Source organism: Orcinus orca, chromosome 11, assembly GCF_937001465.1.
Source record: "Orcinus orca chromosome 11, mOrcOrc1.1, whole genome shotgun sequence".
Taxonomy (NCBI): domain Eukaryota; kingdom Metazoa; phylum Chordata; class Mammalia; order Artiodactyla; family Delphinidae; genus Orcinus; species Orcinus orca.
The window spans coordinates 52426664-52436701 of NC_064569.1; positions in this window are offsets into that span (position 1 = coordinate 52426664).

Below are 10038 nucleotides of genomic sequence, written 5' to 3' on the forward strand. Positions count from 1 at the left end.
TATTTTATTATATCAGTATTAATGTCATTTTATGCTGTCTCTTGGAGAAATGTACATTTTAAGGCTAAGACTATACCACAAAAGAAATTCTATCCTACGAGACTTCCCTGGTGGTCCAGTGGGTAAGACTCTGCTCTCCCAATGCAGGGGGCCCAGGTTCAATCCCTGGTCGGGGAACTAGATCCCGCACGTATGCCACAACTAAGAGTCCACATGCCATAGCTAAAGATCTGGCAGGCTGCCACAAAGATCCCATGTGCCACAACTAAGACCCGGCACAGCCAAAAATAAATAAATAAATTTAAAAAAAAATAAAGAAATTCTACCCTAAAGTTCTGATGCCAAGCCACTAAAAATTCAGTCGTCTATACTGTGAAGCGATCCAAACACCTCAATGAATTTTTTTTCCTTGTACTACATGGTTGCTCATCTGAACAAAGAGGAATGCTTACACATTATAAACACTTGATGGAAAGATTTATTGGAAAAGGGAAGTACAGAAGAAAGTGTAAAATAGTATAGAGTCCTTGGTAAATAACTGAATCAAAAGGAAGAGTGATCTGCCTTTCTACTAGATGTCTTTTCAGGGAGTATGGGAGCCCTTGCATGCTTTCCCAAATAATGTGGTAAAACATGATGTTAACCTTTGATTTTTATTTGCTTATTAACAACAAAGGCTTTGGGTATCATGACTCTCAGTACCGAGAAGGAAGAGAGAGAAATTGAGTACGAGACAAAAAGAGATCCAGCTTAAAAAGGCACTGAAAGCACTTTCATCACCTCCCAGAGTTTCTCTCCCTGATTCTAAACTCTGCATCCACAAACCACTTCAAGTTTCAGGAAGGGAGAGAAGGTGAGAAAGATGAAATGATGGGGGAGAGGACAGGAAAATGGGAAGAAAGCGGGATGAGGATGAAGTGGGGATATTCAAGAGTGGTTAGAATCACACAGAAACGGGGAATGAAATAAAAGCTGCTGCGATCACCAGAGACGAACAAGATACACGGAAGATTTGTGTATCATGTATGACAGACTATGCCTACTATTTCTGCAGCCATAATCTAGTGGATGCCACGTACAGCACAATTCTAAGCATCTTACATATATTAAATCATTTAACCTCATGACAGACCTACAGGGTGAAAAGCACAGAAAGCCTGACCTAAACTATCTCAAACAAAACAGGGAATATATTGGGTCGTACAAATGAACGGTCCTTCAGGCAAGGCTTTATCCAGGGCTCAAAAAATGTGTCCCTCTCTCCATTTCTTTGCTCTACTGCCACTACATTGACCCCAACCCCTGGCAGGCTGCTCCTTCCTAATACCCCAAAAGCTGCCTACAGCTGTAAGTTTAGGTACATATTTCTTGCTCAGTCCTGGGTGGGGGCAATACAGTTCGAACAAAAGTCCCATAATTTGTTGCCCTGATTCACCAGATTTGGTCTCGTGATTATCCCGTGAACCAAACCCAGTTCTGAGGAATGTGCTGATTGTTTTAAGCCAAGTATAGATTAACCCTGAAAGCTGGGTGCGCCCAATTCCACCCAAACTAGATTGATGAGAAATTCATGGAACCATTAGAAAGGGGGCAAGAAAGGAATATTTATAAAGATAGACTCCAAAGATGGTAAAAATGGACATGAAAATAAATAAGTAGCTATTCAAAAAAGCAAAGACTCAGAATCTAAAATATTTTTATGATTCAATTTTTGTTAAAAGTATACATGGGGCTTCCCTGGTGGCGCAGTGGTTGGGAGTCCGCCTGCCGATGCAAGGGACACAGGTTCGTGCCCCGGTCCGGGAAGATCCCACATGCCGCAGAACATCTGGGCCCGTGAGCCATGGCTGCTGAGCCTGCGTGTCCGGAGCCTGTGCTCCGCAACAGGAGAGGCCACAACAGTGAGAGGCACGTGTACCGCAAAAAAAAAAAAAAAAAAAAAAGTATACATGTATTTTAACATATGTATATATGCATGTGCTTGTATCTATCTATACTGAATTGCAAGCAAGAGAAACCATCCCAGGCTAATTTAGGCAGAAAGGGGGAATCTTTAAAAAGGGTTTTGACTGGTTCAGAATCTCCAGGAAGTTGGTTGTCTCGGGTCAGACTGCTGAGAAGTGGACCCTGGAAGATTCGTATGCTGGTGATTTATTCAGTGATATCAGGAGATGCCCACTGGGAGTTGGGGAAGCAGGACAGGGAAGGGGGGAAAGCCCAGCAAAGGTGCAGTCTCAAGCAAAGGTCCCCAGAGTAGCTATAGCCTGATCCCACAGAGAAACTCTGTAGTGGAAGTTACACCTCAGTATGGCCCCAACCCAAGGCCTAGGGTTGGGCTTTCCAACTGTGCACCTCTAAGTCACTGGATAAGGGCTGTTCCAGGAAGGCAAACTCCCAGGACTTCTGGCTTTCCACACATTCTGGCAAAAGCTAATTCCAGGAGCTGCAGGACAGCCCTTGAGAAAAAGATGTAGGTGCTGCTTTTTGGAAGTGAAAGAGCCTCAAGATGCTGGGGAGGAGAAGCACACAAAACAGTAAAAAGGGATCCAGTGAGATCTGGGCAAAGCACAAACACAATGCACTCCTTTGGCAGAACCAGCTTTGAGCTACGCAGACAGTTACAATGCTGCAGACCACACCGTGCAGCTGCCCTGGGAAATCTTGAATGCTGCTGGTGCCCTGCCATTAACCCACTGCTGCTTCCAACTGCTGACTGCAGCCACTGCCCCCGTCCTCATCAGCATGGATTCCTTGTGGTTCCTGCTCTTTGAGTTCCTAACTTCTAAAGTCTAGGGGGCTAAGTGATGGAGGCTAGAATGTGTGTTTATACCTCTGCTGCAAGAGACACCAGAAAAGGGAATAGCTGGCATTTTTACCTTCTATATTGAGAGGCAAGATGTGCCCCACTAAGTATTAAGTGGGAGTTCCCAAAGCACAGGGAGAGGATGCTCACCTTGTGTAGCCAAAAAGAGTAAGAGGTGTTCTCTACACATAGACTCACAAAAGCATAAAACATTTAGAATTAACAAGACACTATTAACAGACATTACCTCTAGAGAATGAAATTAGAACATTTTATATCTTTCTGCAGTATTTGAGAATTGTATAAGGGGCTTGTTTTTTTTTTTTAATTTTAAAGAAGTGGTTTGCTTCTTAAAAGATCTGTCCCTTTATTAAGAACGGCTGGGCTTCCCTGGTGGCGCAGTGGTTGAGAGCCCGCCTGCCAATGCAGGGGACAGGGGTTCGAGCCCTGGTCCGGGAGGATCCCACATGCCACGGAGCAACTAAACCCGTGCACCACAACTACTGAGCCTGCGCTCTAGAGCCCGTGAGCCGCAACTACTGAGTTACATTTACTGAAGCCCGCATGCCTGGAGCCCGTGCTCCGCAGCGGGAGAGGCCACTGCAGTGAGAGGCTCACGCAACGCAAAGAAGAGTAGCCCCCACTCGCTGTAGCTAGAGAAAGCCCGCGAGCAGCAACGAAGACCCAACTCAGCCAAAAGTAAATAAATAAAATAAATAAATTTATATTAAAAAAAAGAATGGCTTTTAGGAGGCCAGAATGTTTTAATTAAATTATGTACTTTCTCCTTTCAGATTTGGTGGCAACCAATCTTTTTTTTTTCATTCATTTATTGAAGATTTACTGAATCTTATGCAAGGCCATGGGACATAAAGGTAAAAGACACAGCCTCTGCTCTCAATGAGGGAATGAACGGCTGTGACAAGGAGTGGGAATGACATGTCTTTGAATATTGGGGCTTTATTCTGTTTTATTTTCTCAAATATCAGCCAGACTTTAGCTTCAGATAATGTGTCTCAACTACGCAGCTCTAACTAGCTTTTTTTTTTTAATTTTTAAAATTTATTTTTGGCTGCATTGGGTCTTTGTTGCTGCACACGGGCTTTCTCTAGTTGCGGTGAGCAGGGGCTACTCTTCCTTGCGGTGCACGGGCTTCTTATTGCAGTGGCTTCTCTTGTTGCAGAGCACGGGCTCTAGGCGCATGGGCTTCAGTAGTTGCGGCGCGTGGGCTCACTAGTTGCGGTTCGCGGGCTCTAGGCGCGCAGGCTTCAGTAGTTGCGGCGCATGGGCTCAGTTGCTCTGCGGCATGTGGCATCTTCCCGGACCAGGGCTCAAACCCATGTTCCCTGCATTGGCAAGTGGATTCTTAACCACGGAGCCACCAGGGAGGTCCTTAGCTAGCTTTACTTATTTTTTTCCCTATAAAATGGAATTGGGGACTGTAAGTTGTATGTCTTCATGATGATTTCCAATCTAAATGCTGTTGGTATATTTGAAAGGAGTTGCTATGGAAGTATTTACACTCTCGAACTTCATTTTTTAAAGATTTCATAAGAATTAGGTAACATCACCTTACATTTTGTGTTGGATTGCAAAAGACTTATTGCTATCCAGATGTATTCCTTTAGCTGATGGTAATATAAGCATTCTCAAAGCTCCTATTTCTAAGCCTGGGATTTAACACAGAACCATAGGTAATAAAGATGTATAAAATCTAGCATCTGAATTATTCTGTCTTCCTGACATCTCATTTTGATTTATGAAACGTTTATGATATGGTCAAGCCAGTGGTAGCTTGAAGGGAGGTGCTTTATGCTACCACTCACTCTCAGCTTCCCAAAGCCAGCTTAGGCAGGCAGCTTGCCATGTGAATGCAGCAGCAGTACCCAGCCCCTTCCTGTAATCAGCTTACCTCCCCTAAGTCTCTCCTCTCTAGAAACTCTGAAACTCCATTGCTTTCAAAAGTCATCCTGGTTGACAATGGTCCAGCTGGTTGACATAAAATAATACACTACTCTTATAGGTTGCTAAAACTATATGATTTGGAATTAATTTGTTATAAAAACCACACTTGAAATCCATCCTTACAGTCTGAAATATTACATGTCAATTCAGTTGACTAAAGCAATGGTTTCCAATCTGTACTCTGTGGAACCCTAGGGTTCCATGAAGGTGCCTTGAGGCAATGAAAACCAGAGGCTGAGAGTGAGGCCGAGGGGTTAGAGCTTCAGAGCTCTGCTTCCCTGCCCAAGATCAATGCATTTTCTCTCTTAATTTTCTACATATTCGGCTTCCATGTAAAGGTTTATTTGGAAAAAAGGTTTCTACTAATTTTTTTTAAGCGACTTTAAATTTAAGATGTGCATTCTCTTCCACTCAGAAATGTAACTTTTAAAAACTACCCTGCAGAAAAAATCTCACACATGCTCAAAGATGTATATATCAAGAACTCTGTTACCATTGCTTTGTAATAGCCGTACATTGGGAACAATCTAACATTTTTCAATAGGGGAATAGATAATCAAGCTATGATATAACCATACTATAGAAAAACACTGTACAGCTGATAAAAATGAATGGAAAGATCTTCAAGACATGTTAAGTTTTTTAAAAGCAAGTTTCAGTACAATGTGCTTAGTATGGTCCAATTTATGTAAAAATAAGGCTGTATACTTGCCTATATATTTAAGCAAATGCTTAGAACAAAGGACTAGAAGGTTATAGTATGTCAATTTTTTCCAGTGATTATCTCTGGGAGGAGAATATGTAGCGTTGGTAGGCTGGTAAAGAAAGATTGTCACACTTTCATATTTTCCTCCAAATTTTTCTGAATTGTTTGAATGTTCTACACTTAGATTTTATTCCAGTATAGCTTGTGAACATTATTAAAGGAAATATTTTTTACAGAGCTTGAAACCAACTGGGTGAGATCATCATGGTGCTAATGAAACCACGAATATCTGCCTTTTTCCTACATAGGCAAGTTAGCGCCACATACAGAATATCTCCATTTGGCAAAGACTGCACCTACTAACCCCAGACCAGCTTTCACAACCACATATGCCATTGTCACAGTCAGATCAGGTGAGAGAGTGTGACTGGTTTATTGCCCTCAGCTTACAGCATGTATCTTATTGACAGGTTTGTGGCTTTGTCCTTTGTTCTTTGTTTTAAACCATACCGTACCATTTATCCATTTACAGTACACAACTCTAGTATACTCACAGAGTTGTGACACCATCACCACAATCGATTTTAGAATATCTTTATAACCCCCAAAAGACACCCCTTACCCATTAGCAATCATTCCTTATCCCCCTCCCCATCCTCTGTAAACCACAGGTCTATTTTCTGTCTCTATAGATTACCTATTCTGGAAGTTTCATATAAATGAAATCATAAAACATGTGACTGTTAGAATCTGGCTTCTTTCAGTTACCATAATGTTGTCAAGGGTCATCCATGCTGTAGCATGTGTCAGTATGTCATTCCTTTTTATTGCTGAGTAATATTCCCTTATGTGAATATACCACATTTTGTTTATTCAGTCACCAATGATGAACATTTGTGTTGTTCCCACTTTTTGGTTATTGTGAATAATGCTGCTCTCCACCTTCATGCATAAGTTTTTGTATGGACCTATGCTTTCATTTCCCTTGGTAATACATCTAAGAGCGGAATTGCTGCGTCATATGATAATTCTACTTTTAACATTTTGAGGAACAACCAGACTTTTCCAAAGAGGGTGTACCTATTTACATTCCCACTAGCGTATCCTTGCCCAAACTCGTTTTACCTGTCTTTTTGATCAGGGTCTTCCTAGTAAGGGAGAAGTAGTTCCCATATGTTCTTGTGTATTTGAGAATGACCACATGTATTAATTAGGTTTCTGCTACAATAGCATTTCATAATAAAAACAACCTCAAACTTCAGTGGTTTTAACCACAGGCATCTATTTCTCCCTCATGAGTTCACACGTTGCCTGTGGCTCTATTGGGCTTGGCTGGGCATTGGTTCTGATCCATTTCATGAGTCCTTATCGTAGGACCAGGGAGTGCTCTTCTCATAAGGGAGCTGAGAATCTCAAACAGCAAACAGAAATACCTCATGGCCTAAAACTGGCACATGTCACTTCTGCTCTCAAACCACTGTTGAAAAAATTCATGTCACCAAACCCAGCTTCAGTGGAGCTGATAAGTAAACTTGGTTTCCAATGGCAAAGGGTATGAATGTATAATTTTATTAAGTATAGAGGTAAAATGTTGGGAACAATAATCCAATCTACCTTACCACTCAACTCTCTATCTCCAGTTCTCTCCCCTTTCTTGTTTTCTAACATGGCTTAGCCATAATGTGTTATATGTTGCTGTCACTCAAAATTTAGTATGTCTCAAATCTCAGAAACCCTTTTCATTCCCCCAAAGAACTCCTCCTCCCACTCCATCTAGGCAACAACACCCAAATTTGGAATTACTGGAAGCTCAAATAATTAAGAATTAGAGTGCCCTCGTCTCATCAGGCTTTCTTCTCTTTTATATCAAACGCTGCTAGCTTCTACCCAATATTTCATTTTCTCTTCTTTCTTAAAAAAAAAAAACTGATTTTATTCAGAGTAGCAATGTGCCTTTTTCACAGCCTCCCTCATTTTGTAGCTGAGGTTGATCCTGGGACGAAAATCTGCTGTGGATTTCTGGAAACCTTTGGTTTCGTTGTCATTTTCTCCTTATCGCTGTTGTCTAGGACATGGATGTGAGACTAGAGGCAGAGTGGCAAAATTTTAGCCATAAGGGTGACCATAGATGAAAGCCACATGCTAAGAATCGGGGTGCAGAATGGAAGAAGGAACATGGAACACTGATAACCATCACAGAGTTCCGCCTCGCCTGGCCTGCCCACTTCTGGAATGTTTGTTATGTCATTCTCTTGTTGATCAAGCATCAGTGTCTCTACATGGACTACCAAATAATTTAGAAATTTTTAAAGTGGTAAGATTTCCAAAATTCTCTCTCAACTTCTAATCTTTCATGTCATGCTTATTCCTTGTTCTTTCGACCAACCACCCACCCAATTTCCATTTTTTGTCCTTCTCAGGCTTGCTTGTGCCCCACCTACCTGGAGGTCCATGCTGGTGGCTTAAGTCATCCAAGTTCCCTTGCTTGTTGGCTTCTTGTTGAGTTTGGCCACGGGAAGCACTGACATAAGAAAGCAGAGCAGAAGGAGAAAGAGGTCAGGGTATTTCTTCCCGTCTATTCGCTGCTTTGGTGCCGCTTCTCTGGCAGGGGTCACGGGCCTCTGCGACCTCAGCTCCCACCAGATAGCCCTTCCCCCAGGGCTCCAATGTTCAGTAGGGTCTTAATGTTTTTTCCTTTGCTTGCTTTGCTTAACCCTTCAGTCCTAGGGTGGTAATGGCTCCCCAATATTGCTAGTGTCTGGGGGCCTCAACATTCCTTGTTCGTTCCTATAACTCTGCCCAATCTCTATATGTGGTCCTTCCAGTCCAGTGCCTTCCCAAGAACCATCCGCAGTGAATTGTTTCCAGCTGGCCTCTGACTAATGCAGTAAAACCTCTCTTGGTATAAGTGCTTCAGTTTGCATTTCAGCAATATTTTCCATAATCTTCCCTTTGCTTGAAATCCCTTTCCTCCCATCTCTATCTAGCTGTCCTTCCAGGCCCTCTCAAACACCACTGCTCCCATGTAGCCTCCCTTAATTCCCATACCATGGAAATCTCTTCTTTCCTTGAACTCACTCAGCACATACTTGAAAGTGATTATCTTTTTTTCTGCTTTAAATTATAGTGATTTTTGTACATGTAACTCTGGCCAGTTTGTAAATTCTTTGAAGACTGAACCTACACCTAGGTCTGATTGTTTTTGTTTTTCTCTCTCTCCTGAATGTTCCTCCTTGAACTCTGCCTCCCTCCCCCCAAAGCACCTGAAACAAAGCTTGGTACCAAATGGGTGTTCTATCATTCATTTTTATTACTATTTATTACTACTTATTACTAGTATAATAGATACTAGTTACTAATTTATTACAATGTACACTTTACAAAAACTTATGGACATGATGGCACAGACTATAATTTCCCTTAGGTGGTAATGCAGTTGTTACATTTAAAATGCACAATAATCATTCACCTATGATACATATACGACAGGGAATTTTATTTTTATTTAAAAGTTTTCTGATGATAAATCTGGTTTTCTCCCAATACTTTTCTTGGGTATCAAAGACAAAAATCATGTATGGGCAAATATTCATTGGTAATTGAGGTTTTTTAACATTATGAGTTGGAATTGGAGTTACAGAGTTATCTTCTAATCCAGTCTTTTAAAGCTGTGTCCTGGGAAGTGCCAGAGAATCTTTCCAGGAGTGGGGTTATACTGAGAAGGCTTCAGTAGGCTTTCACTTGAAGAAGGATTCTGGTCTTCAAAAGGAGTGAAAACAATTTCTCTAATCTCACCTCCTACTCCAAATAGTCCCACAATGTACTTTGTTTAGTCGCTAAGTCTCTGCGTATAAACATCTCCATAACTCGGAGTTCACTGACTGTGCATTAAGATAATACAGTGTGGATTCAAACAACCCTAAATTTGGAAAGATCTAGCTTATATTTGGCTGAAATCTGATGACCCATCCTTCTTCTGCTTGAAGCAATAAAGAATATATCTAAAGTTACTTCCTCAAAATGGCAGTACTTTACAAGGGTGATCATCTTACCACAAGTCTTTCTTTAGGCTAAAAAACCCATTTCCTTCAAATGGTCTTTGTATGACTTATTTGGAATACCTACCTGGGTCACATGTTATTAGTCAAAATCGCTCTTAAAACACAATGCCTAGAACTAAATATAATTTTCCTGATGTACACTGACAAGGGCAAAACATAGTGATATTATTATCTTCTCTATTCTGAGTATTTAAAAGCCAGTTTTAGGAACTCTCGGTTTCTGAACTGGCATGTAAGGAGCTTATAAGTTGCTATTCTGTCCTAACAAGTAAAAAGCTGAACAAACTAAGAAAAAATTATTCTTAGATGCATAAGAGCAGTAAGATCACATGGCAATCACTACCTCAAAAACTGGAGACAGGTGAATATAGAGAATGACAACTTCCCAGAGCAGAAACCTCTGCAGAACCAGTACTGGGGTAAGAAAATCTGAAATGTAGTTGATGAAGTGCTAAAACAATAAGACAAGAAAAGGAAATTAAAGTATACAGATTGGGAAGGAA